The sequence below is a fragment of the Zeugodacus cucurbitae genome, chromosome 2, assembly GCF_028554725.1.
Source record: "Zeugodacus cucurbitae isolate PBARC_wt_2022May chromosome 2, idZeuCucr1.2, whole genome shotgun sequence".
Taxonomy (NCBI): domain Eukaryota; kingdom Metazoa; phylum Arthropoda; class Insecta; order Diptera; family Tephritidae; genus Zeugodacus; species Zeugodacus cucurbitae.
Window position 1 is genome coordinate 63,699,055 of NC_071667.1, and position 17,798 is coordinate 63,716,852.

General features: G+C 33.3%; 2 protein-coding genes across 3 annotated transcripts in view; both read right to left on the reverse strand.

The window, feature by feature from the left end:
* Positions 1-17,798, reverse strand: part of Slc5a5_1 (sodium-coupled monocarboxylate transporter 1) — an 89,837-nt gene that overhangs the window by 69,156 nt on the left and 2,883 nt on the right. The gene's annotated exons all lie outside the window — the stretch shown is intronic.
* LOC105218776 (sodium-coupled monocarboxylate transporter 1) overlaps positions 1-17,798 on the reverse strand; it is a 67,218-nt gene that overhangs the window by 46,533 nt on the left and 2,887 nt on the right. The window contains exon 1 of one of the 2 annotated variants that reach the window (XM_054225199.1): positions 14,392-14,552. The exons of the other annotated variant lie outside the window; for it this stretch is intronic. The gene's annotated coding sequence lies outside the window, so the exon portion shown is untranslated. Of the gene's footprint in view, positions 1-14,391; positions 14,553-17,798 lie in introns of those variants that run through there. 2 annotated transcript variants of the gene reach the window in all.

Consider the following 17,798-nt stretch of genomic DNA (forward strand, 5'->3'; position numbering starts at 1 on the left):
AATTTGGCGAAATTTGTCGTTGCAACAAAATTTGCTAATGAGTTGTAGTGATGTCATTAGAGTTGTCAGTTGCCACACGACGGCTGTGCAAGTGTTGCGACATGAATATTACAAGTAAATAAAACTAAAACTTGCAACAAGCAAGTAAAGCAACTGCAACAATAATAATAATAACAGCAACAACAAGGATGTGAAGAGGTAAGCACAAAAAGTAACATTGCAACAACAATCGCCCAGCTGTCTGTACGAATTTCGCAGTTAGCAGTTTGCAAATATTGCAAGTTGTGCCACCAAAAACACAAACAAACATACATATAGTTTTTGTTGTGGCAGCAACAGCCAGAACAATTGCAATCAACTCGTCGTCCGTGCGTGTTTGTAAGTGACTTTGTGCCTGCAACACTCACTCGCTTTTATTTGAATTGCATGAAATGTTCTAAAGACTAAGTTGTTAGGATCATTAGATTATGTGGCAACACTAGCTGCTAGTGCTGCTGATGCTGCTGGTGTTGATGCTACTGCCATTGCTGTCAGTTGTTGAGTGTCTATATGCAGGAGAAGCAGTGGAAGAGAGCTACAATAAGCCAAAGTACACAACAGCGGTTGAGGATGCAACACTCACTCAAACACACACACACACACACATACAGCGTGTATAAATGAAAAATAAAAACCGCACTAATATAATTGTTACAACTTGCTGCAAGAGTGGCTACTACGAGCACAGCAGCCAAATTGCCAACAGCAGCAGCAGCCACAGCAGTTAGAGAGTCAAAAAATAATAAAAACAAACAAAGCAAAACAACTAACTGACAATGTTAGCAGACAGTAACAAGCAGATAACTTACACTATCCGCCGCACTGCCTGCTTCAGGCACTGGCCTTGCCTTTATAGAGTACACGTACTTTGACATTAACGTCACTTAGTCGCACTCGTACAAGCTGATTGTCGCTAGCAAACTTTACGCTTGCCGAAATTGTGAGTTATGAAGTTGTCATAAATGTGCACACACACACACAGCTATAGCGTTATTATATTTGGCATTAACGGTGTAAACTAATAACTATATACTATGGATATATGGCGTGTTTTGAGTTGGATAGTGACTCTGAGTATGTGCCAGTACTAATAATTAGTATTTTCGTTTCAATGAGAAATTATGACAATTAATATGTATGTGCACGCACGAATAACTGTAAAATTTGTTGCTAATTCGTTACAAGATATGCTCATATTTTATCACTTCCTTTGCATAATTTATGCTCTGTTGAATGCCAGGCTACAAACTTATAGAAATATATCTTATGTATTTTACTCATGCGTATTTCCGTTTTAATTATGAAATTCATTTTGAATTTATTAGTTTGGAAGTTAATAAATTATCTTCTGGAAGAAGGCGCTGAGTTAGGTTTTCATGCATAGAATCTGTATATTAATGAAAAGAATACAAATAAATTTGCCTTTATGTTTCTGGGATCAACTATTCTTCGGTTAAACCATATATCAAGTATTTACTACTCATAAAACAACCCTGATGCCAAGATAAGTTTAAATAAATCTTCACTGAAAATCACATAACATTTTCGTCATGCTTCATTGAGATATTTATAGATTTATAACCCGCATACTGACTTTATTGGTTCATTAGGTTCATACTAAATTTTTAGAGGACAGAGCCTAACCATAGCTGATACTAACACGTAAGATCTAAACTCGACATTATATTATCGATATTTGTAGTTCTAATAGCCTCTTCACACAGCTAAATTAATTGAGCAATTAAAATTTTGATTGAGAAACCAGTTTTTGCGCTTCACGCTGCCTGTTACTCGATAACCGATTAGCTGTTATACATTTTTGTTTTTGTTTTTCGTCAAAATTTGGTAAGTTTCATCAGCTGATTACTATTTTTTAGCAGTGACATCTACCGTCGTATAGCGTGAACAACAACAACTCGGAGACAAATTATAAATACGGTTTTTGTCGCAGAGTTGTATTTCATTTTCAAGTCGATTAAAATTCAATTAAAAAATTATTTTTTTTTAGTTTTTTGCTTTAATGGTAAATCGATCTTAATCAGTTGTTTAATCGATCAGAGGTTAATTGATCAATTAGCGCCTGTGTGAAAAGGCTATAAGCCATTGAATGACATTTTTTCAACGAAAATCAATTTGAAATATTTGCGCTGTTTAAAAATGATATTCGTCCACGTCGTTAATCCTGCGTTACGCTAAATGCAGATAATAATAGTGCATAAATCAATGATTTTTCATCATGTTCTGAGTTGGTTTTTTATTTGTAGCTTATACAAATATTGATGTCCCAAAATTCCCATTGGGGGGTAAAAAGGTGATGAAATAAGGAACATTTTAAGATATTTTCGAAAAAAATCGAAGGGGGCATAAAGGGTTAAAAATTAAAAAAAAAAAAAATTTTCTTTTTTTGCTATGAAATATTAATTTTAAAAATTTTTACGATTCACAGTTTTAAAGTTTGAGAAATTCTGAACAAAAAAGTCAAATGGTGTTTTAAAATCTGTTCATTAGTTTTAAAGTTATGGCGGTTCTAAAATTTTTTTACAAAAAACTTTGGCCCCTTACAGTGTGGCAACCCCGCGCTACACAGACCTAACACCATATGTTTTATTTTAGGTTTTACATATACTATAAGATATATCATTGCCAAAGAAAATAAAGAACTTTTTTTTCAGTGGCTTTTTTCCAGAGAATGCAATGCCTCATATTTCAATCAATAAATATTATAGTTCTATGCATTTTACAAAATTAAGTAGAGACATTTTTAAATATTTAATAATCTTGTGATAAATTAAATTGAAAAATAAATTTAAATTTGTATTTATTATTTTACTGATGCCTTTAGTTGATTAAATTTGCGACACTACTACTCCAATAACAATAAATAAAAAGTAAAAAAGCAATAACAATGAAATAAAAATAAAACGCTACGGTATAAGGTCACATATGTTTTTCATGGACAATGCTTGCTCCAATTCACTGTTAATTTCACCTTCAGGTCGAAATTTCACATCGTATTTCAAGTGTTTTTTACTACCGAGTTCAACTTTTTACCGTTTCGCTGTGACAGTTTTCTTGAATACATATGTACGCTCGCTCTCATTACTCATTACGCTGCTGGACGTAATTTTTATTTACTTAATTCAATTAAACTTTTAATGCCACTTCGATGATGCGTTCCAATATCACTTAATAGTTTAACTAAAGTACTACTACTTCATGCTGTTTATTACTGTTGTTATTATGGCTTTTTGTGGACGGCCACACTTAGCGGCACACCGCACTATGGCCAAGCTGTGGCGTTGAAGTGTCCGGCACTTGGGCCCAACATTGCGGATGAGTAACCAACAATTCGCTTTCGCAGAACTTTAGTTGACTTCTTCTTTTTGTCGCTTACGACAGCCAGAAGTTGCCAAGACAGCGTCGTCATGCCAAAGACAAACAAGAACAACAACAACAACAAAAGTAGCAAAATTGCAACATCGACGGCAACGCTATACTCGTAAACTTGAACGTCATTCATTTACTTCAAGTTGGTCGATTACTTGGTCGGTGGTGCTGGGTCTCTGGTTGGTGGCTTGGTTGGGCGCTTGGCTGTCGTTGTGGCACGTTTGTTTGCCTGTTACGCTGTTCGAGTTAATTGAAATTGGCTGCTTTTATGTCCAGGTAAATTTCCAACCCGATGAAGTGGTAGCGCACACTTTGTGGCAAGAGCGCCATGCAATGTCACAACAAAATGTGGCAACAATGTTGCTCGCTGCAATTTGCACAAGTTTACAACGTTTTGTGTAGAAACTTTAGCAAGTTTTCAAGGATTCTAAATCGCATCATTAAACGCGTGCCATCAAATTAAGAAATTCTAATTTAACCACTTTGCGAGCACACACAGAGTGGCCCGGAGATGAGCATTTGCTTGAGTGTTGTGTGGTGAGTCGTATAAGTAACGAGATCATTTAAGTTCCTATATGTATACTGAACCATTTGAAACAAGTGACGTTTCAAAACTTAGTAGGTTAAACCAAAATTTCTTATCTCAAAGTAGCTAGTTGTAATGTTTAGAGAACTGAACTTCTTCAAAAGTTTCGAGTACAAGCCATAACAATACAAATTCCGAATTATGAAAAATTGAAGATCGTTAAAGTAAAGAGTTTGTTCGTAAGACATCGTGGGAATCGGAAAAAGCTTACTTATACATTTATTTTCCTGTAAGAACGGTCATTGTATAGAAATTGCGCCAGAAACTTGTGTTTAAGATTTTGAGTTAAATTTACTATGAGGATTTTAAGAAACTTTGACGTCGTTTTGACATTTGTTTCAATAGCTCTACCAAATTGTGTTGCATAACTCCATTAACACCAAAATTGGTGTTTACGGCAAGTTAGATGGCGATTTGGTTGTACTAAACTCCGTGTTTAAACTCAAGGTAAATTCTAAACTATTTACAACAAAGTTCGAGTTGAAGTTACTCACAAAAATTGAGTTTCTACTAAAAATGTTTTTCAAAATTAATATTAAACTCGAGTTTATGGCGGAGGCGTATTGGTGATTAATATAGATATATAAATAATATATAAAGTATATGAATATGATACAACTGTGGGGATAAATTGAATGATGAGTACTGAACCTATTTTATGGGTTACATAAAAGATAAATTTTTAGAGGATAGATCTACATTATTATAATTTACTAATTTTTTATGCAAATTGTAGAAACATAGATGATACTAACACATTATAAATAATAATTCAGAAGTAAGGTTATCTCCCAGACTGGATATCAAGATAGTAAGATCTCAACTCGATATAATAGTTTTGATATTTGCCTTTTCACAGAGCCAAATTGATCAATTAAAATTTTGATTGAGAAACCAGTTTTTGCTGTGGAGATAAAATGAAAGTATTGAAAGTGGTGTGGAGGAAAGTGTGATGAGGATACACTCATAAATAACTCAATTATAAAGCATTTATGTTAATGCCTTTTACACGCAATTTCCGGATTTTTTGTTTTCGTAAATTAAAAGTTTCTTTAATTGAATTAAAAGCAGTTCAATGACTGCACACGAATGCAAAATGTTGCAACTCCTGCGTCGTGTTTACTGTTAGAACTCGTTACTGCAGAAAATACTCGTAGCGGTCATGATGCCGCGCGACAGCTGGTATGTCTTGCCTGCAGCTAACTGTTTTTATTTATTTATATACATATATATATAAATATTTATATACACCAGCTTTCAAGGTTGCATTTTGTAAGCGAAATAAGTAACATGTTGTACCTTGCAGCTCACATTGAGTGGTAAAATTATAAATATTTTCCCCTGCAATGTGTAAATAGAGAAATAGATGGGCAGCATAAAAAAAAATTTGAAAAGGATGAGTGCACTTCAAAAATATTGCAGTTTAAAAATGCTGCTCATTAAATTGGCATTAAGCAAAACAAAAAAAAAATAATATTGTTGTTGATACTTATATAATTAAGTAATTAACTGTCAAAACAATAAAAAATTACAATTTTATAATGCTTAAAATATAATCTCTCCCAATGCTTCTATGTAGCAACTCTTTATTATTTTTTTGTTTTCAAAATTCGTGAAAATAAAATATTCATTTAAAAATGTTATTCGAAATAATGACTTAACACCTTTTATTGAAATAATTTGCCCAAATGTGTTATTAAGTACAAACGTGGTTTTAATTACCACTTAATTGTAATGAAATTGAACCACAAAATAATTATGTAAATTTTCGAAAAGCACATCTACTTACGTACGTCCGAAACGTACACGTGTCCATGTGAGCAAATAAATTGTTTTGCGATTAAAAGCAAATATTATTTTTACCAAGCAAAACCACGGAAAATATGTACTATCAAGAGTGGTGTGGTACCGCAATATTTACAAAAACTAATTAATACAGAAATCAATTAAAAATTATTGTAAATATGTTCGGCATATTAATGCCTTTGTGGAATTAAATTTATACTATTAAAATTTATTTACTATTTGTGAGCGATGATGTTGTGGGTGGTTTGTATAGTAGCCTAGTTAATATGAGTATAGTTTGAGTATAGGAATTTGAAAATATTTTGTGTTAAAATTTAAATTTATAATCTTCTATTTTCGCTTGATAAGTACATTATTTAGAGCTTATATGTCGAGCGCTCGCCTAATATGGCTACTCAACGTATATAGAATAGTTTTGTGATCTCATCTCTAGAATCGGCAAAGACGGAAAATAAAATCGTTAAAGTTTCAAGTATTTAATATATGGGCACAATTTCTCTAGAGCCAGCAAAGACGGAAAATAAAATCGTTAAGGTTCTAATAGATGGAATATACGCTTCAAGTATTTACTAAATGCGCACAAAATAAAATTCGAGTTAAATATTATAAGCAAAAACCTGTCTTCGATTCACCATTTCTCTGCTCTAAATTTTGAGCGCTTTTGCTCTCTTGTAAAAAAATTAAAAAAAGCAGCAAATTTGGAAAAACAGCAAAATTATAGCGTTAAATTCGATGGAAAAGAGTATGCTAATACTTCATTAAAGTGGTATAAGTGGTTGGAGAGTAGCTTATTTGGCTACTACGTATCGAAAACAGCTTATTTTTTTCATAAAAAATATTTAAAAATTATTATAATGAGTGATTTTCCGTCATGAATTATGTTGAATATTGTAATAGTGTCTATGTATGTGATTTTTCTCTCACCTAAAAGCAATATAATAATTTTTGTTCAACCATTTAGCTGTAAAAGTGAAATTAGCCGCTCAAACCGAATTGAAATTTACTATTTATGTGTAATTTTGTGTGTAAATGGACTAAAAATAAATTAAAACTTTTTATTTATTATTTGCAATTAAAATTTTGAATAACAATTGCATTCGCCACAAATTCCAAAAGCCTTAATAGTCATATGTAACAATGTCATTACTTTTATTTATTACGTTTTAATATTCATACATTTTGAAAATTAAAAGTCATCTAAAAAAATTCGCAATAATTAAAACAATACTTGGAAATATGAAAAGTGTAAAATCTGCCTAAAATAGTTTTGTTGGGATATTCATGAATTTATTAGATCGAATGTGTATTTATTTCAGAAAAATTTTACATTTGATTGAACGAAAAGTGTTAAAACATATGTATTATATAATAAAAAAATTGAGAATAACTAAAAAAATGTCATATCAAAAAGTATGTCTCTTCACAACACCCACAAAAAAATGGTGTGTTTCTGGCTAATTTCCATACAAATCGCATTAGTCGCGCTCGCTGACAGCTGAGCTTAGTAGGGGAGGGAGTGATAAATACTCGCCGCAAAACAGAGAATAAATAAAAAACCAAGCAATGTAATGAAAAATCGTGTGAAAACAATTTGAACAACGAAATACTTGTCACTTCGCCTGAAGAAGTACAGAAAAAAAAACAATAACAATATATGTAAAGAATTCAAGTCTAGACTGCTTTGCTGTAAATATTAAGCCAATTTTTGTGCATAATTTGGCAAATGTTTTGTGTGTTCCACATTTTATTTGGAATTACAAACTTTGAAACAAAAACAAAAACAGTGTTTGATGAAGGTGAATGAACTTTGAAGGCTTGTAGCCGAACCCTCGATTGACACTTTTTGGTATAACTGTGTGTATGTTTGGAATTCTGGTTGGTGCGATAAAACTGCTGAAGGCTAGTTATTAGAAATTTAAACGTACTAACAGTGAGTTTTGATTTTTTTATTGGCACCTAAAATTTATAACTGCACTCTCTTATCGTAATAATGTAACAGCAGCTGGAACTATTTGAGTACAATGACTTACAAGCTACTTGAATGTTTTTCTTCCTCTTCTTTTGCTTAGAATTGTATATTTTTTTCAAATAAAGTAAAATATTTGATTCGCCAAACTACAAAATGTGCCGAATCGAACAAACGATTGGTATAAACCTCATACACTGGTATAATATTAAGTTAAAATAGAAGCAGCAATTTTTTTTTCAAATGGGCAATGCTCAATGCGAGTAGAAAAGTGGCGAATGGAATACGGCTAACAACTTATTTATATATTAATATGTATTCAAGAGGTGAATGATGAAAAACGTTGCCTACATTTTGGAGGAAATGTAAAAAGGTTAAACTTTAATATTACAGCCTTAAACGTCTCTTTGCAATAAATTACTTATTTCAGAAATCGCATCATACAAATTCATATTCGTAATTTATTTCTTAATTAAATAAGGTTATGAAACGGTGTATTTGAAAATAATAAAAAAAAACTATAATAATACTTTCTTTTTCAATCTTTGCGCGTGCTTTACTTCCTTCTTTTTTGTAGGTAAAAGGTTATGGAATAATAATGCTTAACGGTAACTTTGGTGATTATTAGATAACGTTTTAACTTCTGCGCGCTTGCGGGTTGCCGTTGGTTGCAAACGCTCGTGTCAATTTAGCAAATGTGCCGTACAGATGTGGCCCAATTTTCTATTATTAATATTCAATGATTTGACAATTACTGACCAACGACAGGCTCTCATTTTATTATATGATTTCATTGGGTTTACTTTTTAATGGGTATCTTTTGGGTGAGCACATATGGCTTCCATTGCATAAATCATAAATAGTTTTGATTTGAAGTGTTAAAAGGAAATTTGCAAATTCTCCTTACAGTTCGCAGGTGCATGCGAGTAACGATTTTTTTCTGAGATAATAGGGAACTTAGTTATTTATAATACGCTTGGGAATAGAGCAGAGCTTTGATAGATTGGCTTTTTTTTGGTATACAAAAACAAAGTACAGTAATAAAAAAAAAAAAAAAAAGTGTAATTGGAAACAGATTATCTCCTCTTTTTTTCATAAAATAATTGTTTTCAAAAAATAATTCCATTAAGTTAATTGCCGCAGTGCTAACATTACCATAATCAAATATGTTGTTGCTTTTGTTGTTAGCATACGCTCAGAAAAAAACTATTTAAATTTACAATGAATTTGAAAGGTGTTGCAATTTGTGTAAACAACGCCAATGATTAGAGGCTAATGTTAGGCTAAAGTTCAAAAGCGAACAAAAATTTTAATGCAATTATTGTGAGTGAAACACGATAGCAGTGACCCTGTAGAAAATTCAAAGTGGAACAAAAAAATAAAAGCTGGAGTTTCACAAAAAAAAAAAAACCAGCAATTTAAACTTAAAATTTCAATAGAGTTTCATGTTTGAAGTTGTAACCTTTTTGAGCTTTAAAAATATATTTTTCATTTGTGTTAAAATGTATGAAAGTTTTTCACTCATAATTTTCATTTCATAACCTCCAAAATGTTTCTTATTTCCTTCAAAAAAGTTGTTGTAGTATTTCCCACACTGTCTAATTCAATCATTTCGATAGTCATCCATTGCCAGTGCATGGTTTTAGTAAATTGTTGCGAAAAAGCAATTATTTATTTATATACATTAGATACGATTCTTTATGTATGTGTGTATATAATATTTGTTTGACTTAATTGTGCACAATAAATGTCAGTGTTTGTGTAAGCCACGCAATTGCCTGCGAAACTATGCAACAACTGCATTTAAAGACCTAACTGTACAAACAAATATATTACACTTGTTAAAAAAATATTTTTTTTTATAAAGAAATTTAAAAAATTTGAGGATATTTTCGATTTAAAAATGTTTTAAACAAAAAATAAATCAATAAATAATTTAATATTTGCTTATGTATATATCAATTGAGAAGTGTTAGAATGGTATATGAACCTAAAATGAATTGGAGTCACATAAGTTAATTATAATTTTGAGAGATACAAAAATTTATTGAGAATTTAATTTTCTGTTGTTTTTATTTCCTTTTTTGTAGTATTTTTTTTTGTTAAATAATATATTTTTGGGTTATTCGGAATAAGATACTTAAGGTATCTTCCTTATATCTACATACTATATGCAGATTTACTTTCAGTTGTTTCCTTAAAGCTTATACTTCCAGTTCACAACTCACAGAAATAAGGTTAAGAATGTAGCACTACTCTTGGCGTTATTTCTTTTTTATACTCTCGCAACAAAAGTTGCTAAGAGAGTATTATAGTTTTGTTCACATAACGGTTGTTTGTAAGTCATAAAACTAAACGAGTTAGATATAGAGTTATTTATATCAAAATGATCATGGTGACGAGACGAGTCAAAATCCGAATGTCTGTCCGTCCGTCCGTGCAACGGATAACTAGAGTAAAAATTGAGATATCCTAATTAAACTTGGAACACATGTTCCTTGGGACCGTGAGAAGGTTGGTTATTGGTTATTTGCATATATCTCGCAAATCAATGGAGCTATATAAACCAAACTTTCTGCAGTCGGTTCTCTTACGTACCCCATCACACACCATGAAAATAGTTGAAATCGGATAATAACCACGCCCACCTCCCATACAAAGGTTAGGTTGAAAATTACTAAAAGTGAGTTAACTCACTTTCGAAAAACGTCAGAAACACTAAATTTCACATAAGAAATGGCAGTAGGAAGCTCCACTCAGATTTTTTACAAAATTGAAAATGGGCGTGGCATCGCCCAATTATGGGTCAAAAACTGTATCTCAGGAACTACTCTACCGATTTGAATAAAATTCGCTGTATAATATTTTCTTGACACCCTGATGACACGTGGGAATAAAATTGGTTCACAACTACGACAACTTTCCATGTAATTCAATTTTCAACTCCATCTTATTCCTTCACTTTATAATATATGCATAAGGAACCAATGAAGATTGCGAAATAAAACTTTACAGAAATACTGTACATGATCTGTGGCGTCACTTGTGAAAATCGGAATTTGTCGAAATCGGACTATAACTTTTGAAGGCCTCGAATGTCGAATATGAAGAATTCAGTGCCCCATTGCAATTTTTCACCGAAAATTTCGGTAAATCTCTCAGATATTTTAATTTAATTCAGAGGAAATATTTTTCTTCTAATAGTGTGTCTCTGTACCAGAAATGGTTAAAATCAGCCCATAACTTCCCCTAGCTCTCATATACCTAATTATAGGATTTTCAAATTGGGTCAAATTGTTTGTTATTTTAATAAAAATATATCAATAAATTGCGAGAGTATAAAATGTTCGGTTGCACTCGTACTTAGCCTTTCCTTACTTGTTCTTATATTATACGCCTAGTATTCGTATAATCCCAGGCGTATACACTTATATAACCTTCATTTAATCAATATTTTACGTTTTTAGGCTGGGGAAATACCTCATTTAACTAACTGTATAAATAAACAACACCGCAAATAGAAAAATAAATATTTAACTCATATTCCTAAAACAACTGTGCAAACTGATATTTTGAATACATATTTTAGTTGAATTACCCAAATGTAATGAATCATATTTCGTTTAATGCGTATAAACAGTATTAATATTGAGGGTCATAAAAAGTTGTTTTCATTTTTATCAGCTTCGCAACACGTGTAAATATGTCTGAGAAAAAGTAGAAGCGACTAAACTTGATATTGTGAAGTTTTGAGGCATGCCAGCAGAGCTTTTGCTGTTAAAAGCTTAAGTCATATTTTGTCGAACGAAGCGCAAAATATATATATTTTTATTAAAATCAATACTTTATAACCTCAAAAAAAAAAAAAAAAAATTTTGTTAACTAGTGTACCCGCAATTTACGTGAATGGAAACGTGTGAAATGCATTGGAAATATTTGAGGTTATTAAAATAATTGCGCGTGCCATGGAGGCGTGGGAATTCTATGCTAATGCACGAATAAGCAGAAACCAACACACGCACACATACATACATACATACATTCGCATAAAAGCATTCCTAACCGAGCGCAATGGAAGTATAAAAATTACATGGCATACAACAACACAAATGTGCCCTCTGCCATTTGTGGCGAAGTGAGTTGTGTTTTGGTGTTGTTGTTGGTGTGTATTGGCCAAACGGTAAATCGACAAACTGCAATTATTAGTATCACAATGAATTTAGTGTTGTTGCACGTACATATGTAGCATTAGCGTTGAATTGTTGCATGTGGCAAGCATTTGACGTTAGTTAGCGCGCATATCAATGACCCGCCACCTAAATGTTGCTGCCATTAATTCAATTTATTGTATTGGTTATGCGATACCTGCGAGCGTCTGGCTAATTAGGTTTGAGTTGTTGGCAGCTGGCTGGCTGGCTGGCGTGCGGGCGAAGTGTTGGTGTGAACGCGTGCGTCGGCAATCATTGATAATTCGCGGCGTTACACAGCAATTCATTCATGAGCTAATTTGTTCATATGTACATGTATGTGTGTGTTTGTTGATGTTGTGTGCGCTCACAAGTGAAAACAAGCAATTACGTGGACGCACACACTCACAGCTCGTTCACGAAAATATATATGTATATAAGGTTGTATTTTTGTGTGTGGGTGTGTAAGTTAACAGGTGTTTTAGCTTCAGTTATTTGTGTGTTTGCCGGCGCCATTGCTTGTGTTGCAAATAATGCAACTCGTTTATTCAATTATTACGAATTTTTAATTGAAGAATTAAATTAAATTGGTTTGTCATTTCCATTGGCATGTTGATTGAGTAACAATTGCTTAATTTATATTTACATATATTGTGTAATTAAAAATTTGAATTCATAACAATTGCATAATTCAATTTATTGCAATATAGGGTGTTTTTGCAGAGTTATAAAATTTTCTGTTCAGCGGGTGGTCGTTAGTTCTGCTTTTTCCAGACTGGATAAGGAAGCGAAGCGTATGGGTCTGGTGGTGAACGAGGACAAGACGAAATATCTCCTGTCGTCAAACAAATAGTCAGCACATTCGCGTCTTGGCGCCCACGTCATTGTTGAAGTTGTAGACAATTTCATCACTCTTGCCAACAGGTGCTACTATGGACTAAGTAGGCAATTGAAAAGTAAAGTCCTCTCTCGACGAACAAAAACCAAACTCTACAAGTCCCTCATCATTCCCGTCCTACTTTACGGTGCAGAAGCGTGGACGATGTCAACATCCGATGAGACGGCACTAGGAGCTTTCTAGAGAAAGGTTTTGCGGAAGATTTATGGTCACTTAAACATTGGCAACGGCGAATGCCGCGGAAGATGGAATGATAAGCTGTATGTGTTATTCGACGACATAGACATAGTCCAGCGAATAAAAAGACAGCGGCTACGCTGGCTAGGTCATGTTGTTCGAATGGATGAAAGTGCTCCAGCTCTGAAAGTGTTCGATGCAGTACCCGCTGGTGGAAGCCGCGGAAGAGGGAGGCCTCCACTCCGATGGAAGGACAAGTTGGAGAAGGACCTGTCTACACTTGGTATTACCAATTGGCGCCAAACTGCCAAAAGGAGAGTTGCGTGGCGCGCTGTTGTGGACGCGGCTATAACCGTGTAAGCGGTGTCTACGCCAGTCAAGAAGAAGAAGAGTGGTCTAAGTAAATGCGGTGGTTTGACATTAAAGATGTTGTGAGATAACTTGTAATCGTAAATACATATTGACTAACCAGATCAAGGATAACTCGGACTAAGATCGAGGTTGTATTTAGTATTGAATATATGTTGATAGATTATAATAATCTTCTTTTCACTAAATGTTTGTCTAATTTCGAGTATTTCTTTGAGATCTACCAGAGAACAGGAAGAAATTGAACAGCGGGTAAAGATACTGGAGAATATAGTAAACGCAGAAGCAATTCGACGTTAATCTTTTGAACTACTGATGAAGGGTTGCTTCAGCTGGTGAAGAGCTCGAATATCACTCAATTAAGGTTTTTGGCAGCAACTGCATTTTTTCACTAAAAAGGATTTTCCATTCATAGGTAGTTTATTTTTAATCTATGTTATCTTTTCGATCTTATATCGATAGCAAAACATATGACAAGAAAGGAGACAGAAATACTAAAAGTCAGCAGAGATAGCGAATAACTAAATCCCATTAGGAAAAGCCGACTTATAGTAAGCTTAGTGCTTTCATTATAGATTTTCAAGAATTTCTGCTGCCACACAGACCCATTTATCCTTTAAAAATATATTCGTGTTACTCATACGCCATGCCGCACAATCACATCTTCATCAAAGTCTTGGAAAACTTAGTTTATAAGAAGTTAGGCGTTCACTATTCATTTACTAGTATTTTTATTTAATTATTTTAATTACGATTTTTTAATTTTTGAAAATTAGTTATTGAATGCCAGTATTCACCACTACGGGCATATTTAATTTTTTTATATTTATTTATATTATATTATATTTACTTTATATTTTAAACACTTTAAAGTAGATGTAATACACGTATATCCATGCTGCATTTAATAAACACTTAGGCTCTTACAAAAACACTAGCACCCAACAAAATTATGGAAACTCCAACAAGGACTTACCGGTATTAATTAAATTTTTAATATTTTTCTATTAACCTTCACGCTTTGCTATTACAATAAGATCTTGCGCATTCAGTTAGATGAGGTGCACTTTCAAACATTTAACTGCGAATGCCAAATAGTTGAAATTTTATCGCATTAAATACAACTAGGAGAAGTCTTTTTATTGCTAATTCTGCTACTATTTGACTAATTTAAGGGCGTTTAAGTGGAAATTTACAGAACTTGAACTATTTGCTCATACTGCATTATGCAATAAAGAGCATGCAATTAATCGCCTTGATAAAGCGTTAACGATAAATATTAACTGTACAAATTGACAAATACAATAAACAACATCTAATTGCATCACGTGCACCAAAGGCTCTTTTGCTCAAAGCTGAGCAAAATAGCAAACAATAACAAGAACACGTGCTTTTCTACGAACTCTAAACTCTCATAACGGAAATAACTAACCTATACTCATATGTTAATATTTAAACAGCTGCTTTACAGCGAATAGATGCTCTCAAGTGTTCAAATCTTCCGAATTTAATGTTAGCATTGAGGCCATGCCCCGGCAGCGTGCTATTTAGTGTCATATTACGGTCTGTTTTGTGATACAACAATACACAAGTTCAGCACAATGTGTGTCTGCGTACCTGTTTGCTTATGGGGTGGTGTGCGGCTCAGACCGTTAGACCGAATGCTGCGCTTATCACTCTCAGTTCCATTAATTATTTTTGAAAAATGCTATTCTACTATAGAATGAAATCTGTACTGCCTGATTGTGACTCAATTTGTATTAATCTTACTTGCTAAATGATGAGTTGATTCCAGTTGAGAGCGTGGGGTGTGCGAGGGGCAATTCGCTGGTGGCTGCTTAGCGAACATTTAATTATCGCTGATAAAATGAAATGAATAATATTTGAGCTTATTAATCTCAATCTCATATTTTATAATATTTAAAAAAATACTCTAACGGTGCTGTGATATTTACACCAGTGAATTAATATATATTTACACAGTGTCGGCAATAAATGTTAATAAGTGGTTAGGAATTCTTCATAATTTTATAGTTCAAGACTTTTTATTAGGTTGTTTTTTATTTACTTTATCCAAATCCCAAAGCAATTATTTTAATTATTTTAAAGCTTTAATTACATTTACATCATCACGTTAATATCACATTAATTGGAATTTAGTTTGGTTCGTAATGGCTTTAAAAAATATATTTTCTCTGTCGCCGAAGCCTATATATTTTTTTTTAATTTTTCGAGATTTTGTCGATTTTCCGAAGGTAATATTTGTATTAAAAATTTGGGGTTTCAGAAACAATATTAAATGATATTTTAAATTTCCTAAAATCCCCATTGGCCTTCTATAAAAAGATAATTTCGTAGGTTTTGCACAGTGGTCTCCATTTTTTCATCAGAATGTCAATATAAAAGCTTATGCCTACTCGAAATGAAGTCTTCCTTACTCCTAGATTAAATGATTAACATTAGACTTGTTTTTGGAACCTAGACTGAACTAAGCTTTTAACCATTTATATTTTCTAGTTCACTCATACTACATATATATTATCAGTAAATCCCCTTTTCTATTTCCCTTTTATATTTCGTTTTTCTGAAGGTTTTTAGTTTTATGAAGTTGTAAGTTTATCTAATGAATGCCCTCATAATGAGTAAGTAAAGTTAAAAATTAAAAAAAAAAAGGTGGAGTAGAAGTGTCTTAAGCAGCAAAAAGAGAAAAAGTTGTTGTTAAAAAGGTGAGAGTAAAGTACAATGAAACTCAGACCTGTGTATATAGGTATTTAGGTTTTTGGTTGACCCAGTCGAATGACATGGCTATGGTATTTGGTGTATTGCTTCAGTGCAGCTTAGTTAGGTTAGGTTAGGTTAGGTTACTCTGATAGACCAGTTTTGGTCCTTTGCGATACCAGATGGAGTGCCGTCACATAGTTAATGAGGAGTAATCATTCTTTAGTATGCCTGCGCTTGTTGCCAATTTCAAAAGGCTTTGTGGCTTCACCAACTAAATCTCTTCCAGATTAATGTAATGTGTAGCCCTCAAATGCTGAAGCCGTTGCCTTGATAATGCAGGACATTCACAGAAGAGGTGCTCCATTGTTTCTCTGGTGCCTTCCTTGGCTTGGCGCTTGTGGTTTGGCACCTAGTAAAATTGAAGTCGCCTATTTCTGGCGACATCATCCACTGCTGTCCTACCACTCAAGCTTAGTATGTTCGTAACAGATTTTTTCCATTCATGACTATAATACCATGTCAATAAGCAATTCAGACAGAATACTTGATTTTTCGTTGTACAGAAGGAACAAATAAATCCATGAAAATTATGATGACAACAAGTCGTTGTTTAAGGGTTAAATAACTGGCACCAAATAACTTTTTGAACTATTTTGTGGTGTAAAAATGATTTGTTGAAATGTAGAGGTGATTTCTAAAACAAACGCTTATTTCAGAAGGCGTGAGATATCAGCTTAAAGAAAAAGTTTGATCAAATGAAATTCGAACAATGAAATTAGTTGATCGGGTCATAGAATCATAGTTTTAAATTTAAAAACTTCATAATCGCATATATAAAATAACCTTCTTACACAGAGGAGTTAGCAGCAAACAAACACCGAGCACTTACCCTGTACAATTTACTGTTGGGATATATAGTACTTGGAGCATATTTTTTCGATCAGTAACACAATAGGGCGTGTTGCATAGAAAAATAATGCACATTAACGAAAACAACTACAATCCTTGCCTGCTGCTGCTTGTCGAAACGCCTGGCTGGCTGAGTTGAGCTAACGAAAAGTAATAGTGAACTTGAGGGGGTGTGGGTGACCCAGGCAAGAAGGTGGCTCATGAAAGTGAGCAAAAGTGAGCTACCAGCAGCAACAGTTGCCACACAATTTATGGTATTTCACTTTTTAGCTGAAACTTTTTAAGCTACAAATTTGCACATTATTTAACAACGTAAATGTGGCAGCGAAATTTTGGAATATGCAAACGTGCCAAGCAATATGCAAGCCGCTGTATGTGTGTATATAGTGTATTGAAAGAGGAAGTGTATTCAATCTCACATGTGGTAGTGTGCTTCTTTAGCTTTCTGTAGCAAATATGAAGGTATGAATATTTCAGTAGGTGGCGGCGAAATTTATAAGGTTGCAAGTAGATGGGGTTTACACTTTCCAGCAGCTGTGGAGGTGTATAGGATTACAAATAAGTTCCAACTCCTATATACCTATACAAGGTTAGGGGTTAGCCTGATTGACTAGGCTATATTTCGTTGCCACAGCAGCTTAAGTGGCTTTAATGAACTGCAAAAGTGTGGCAATAATTTCATAATGGACGCACGCTACTTTCGGCCTAATGGCAGGAAGTTGTAGAGCGGCAGGAAGTAGAATTTATATTTAC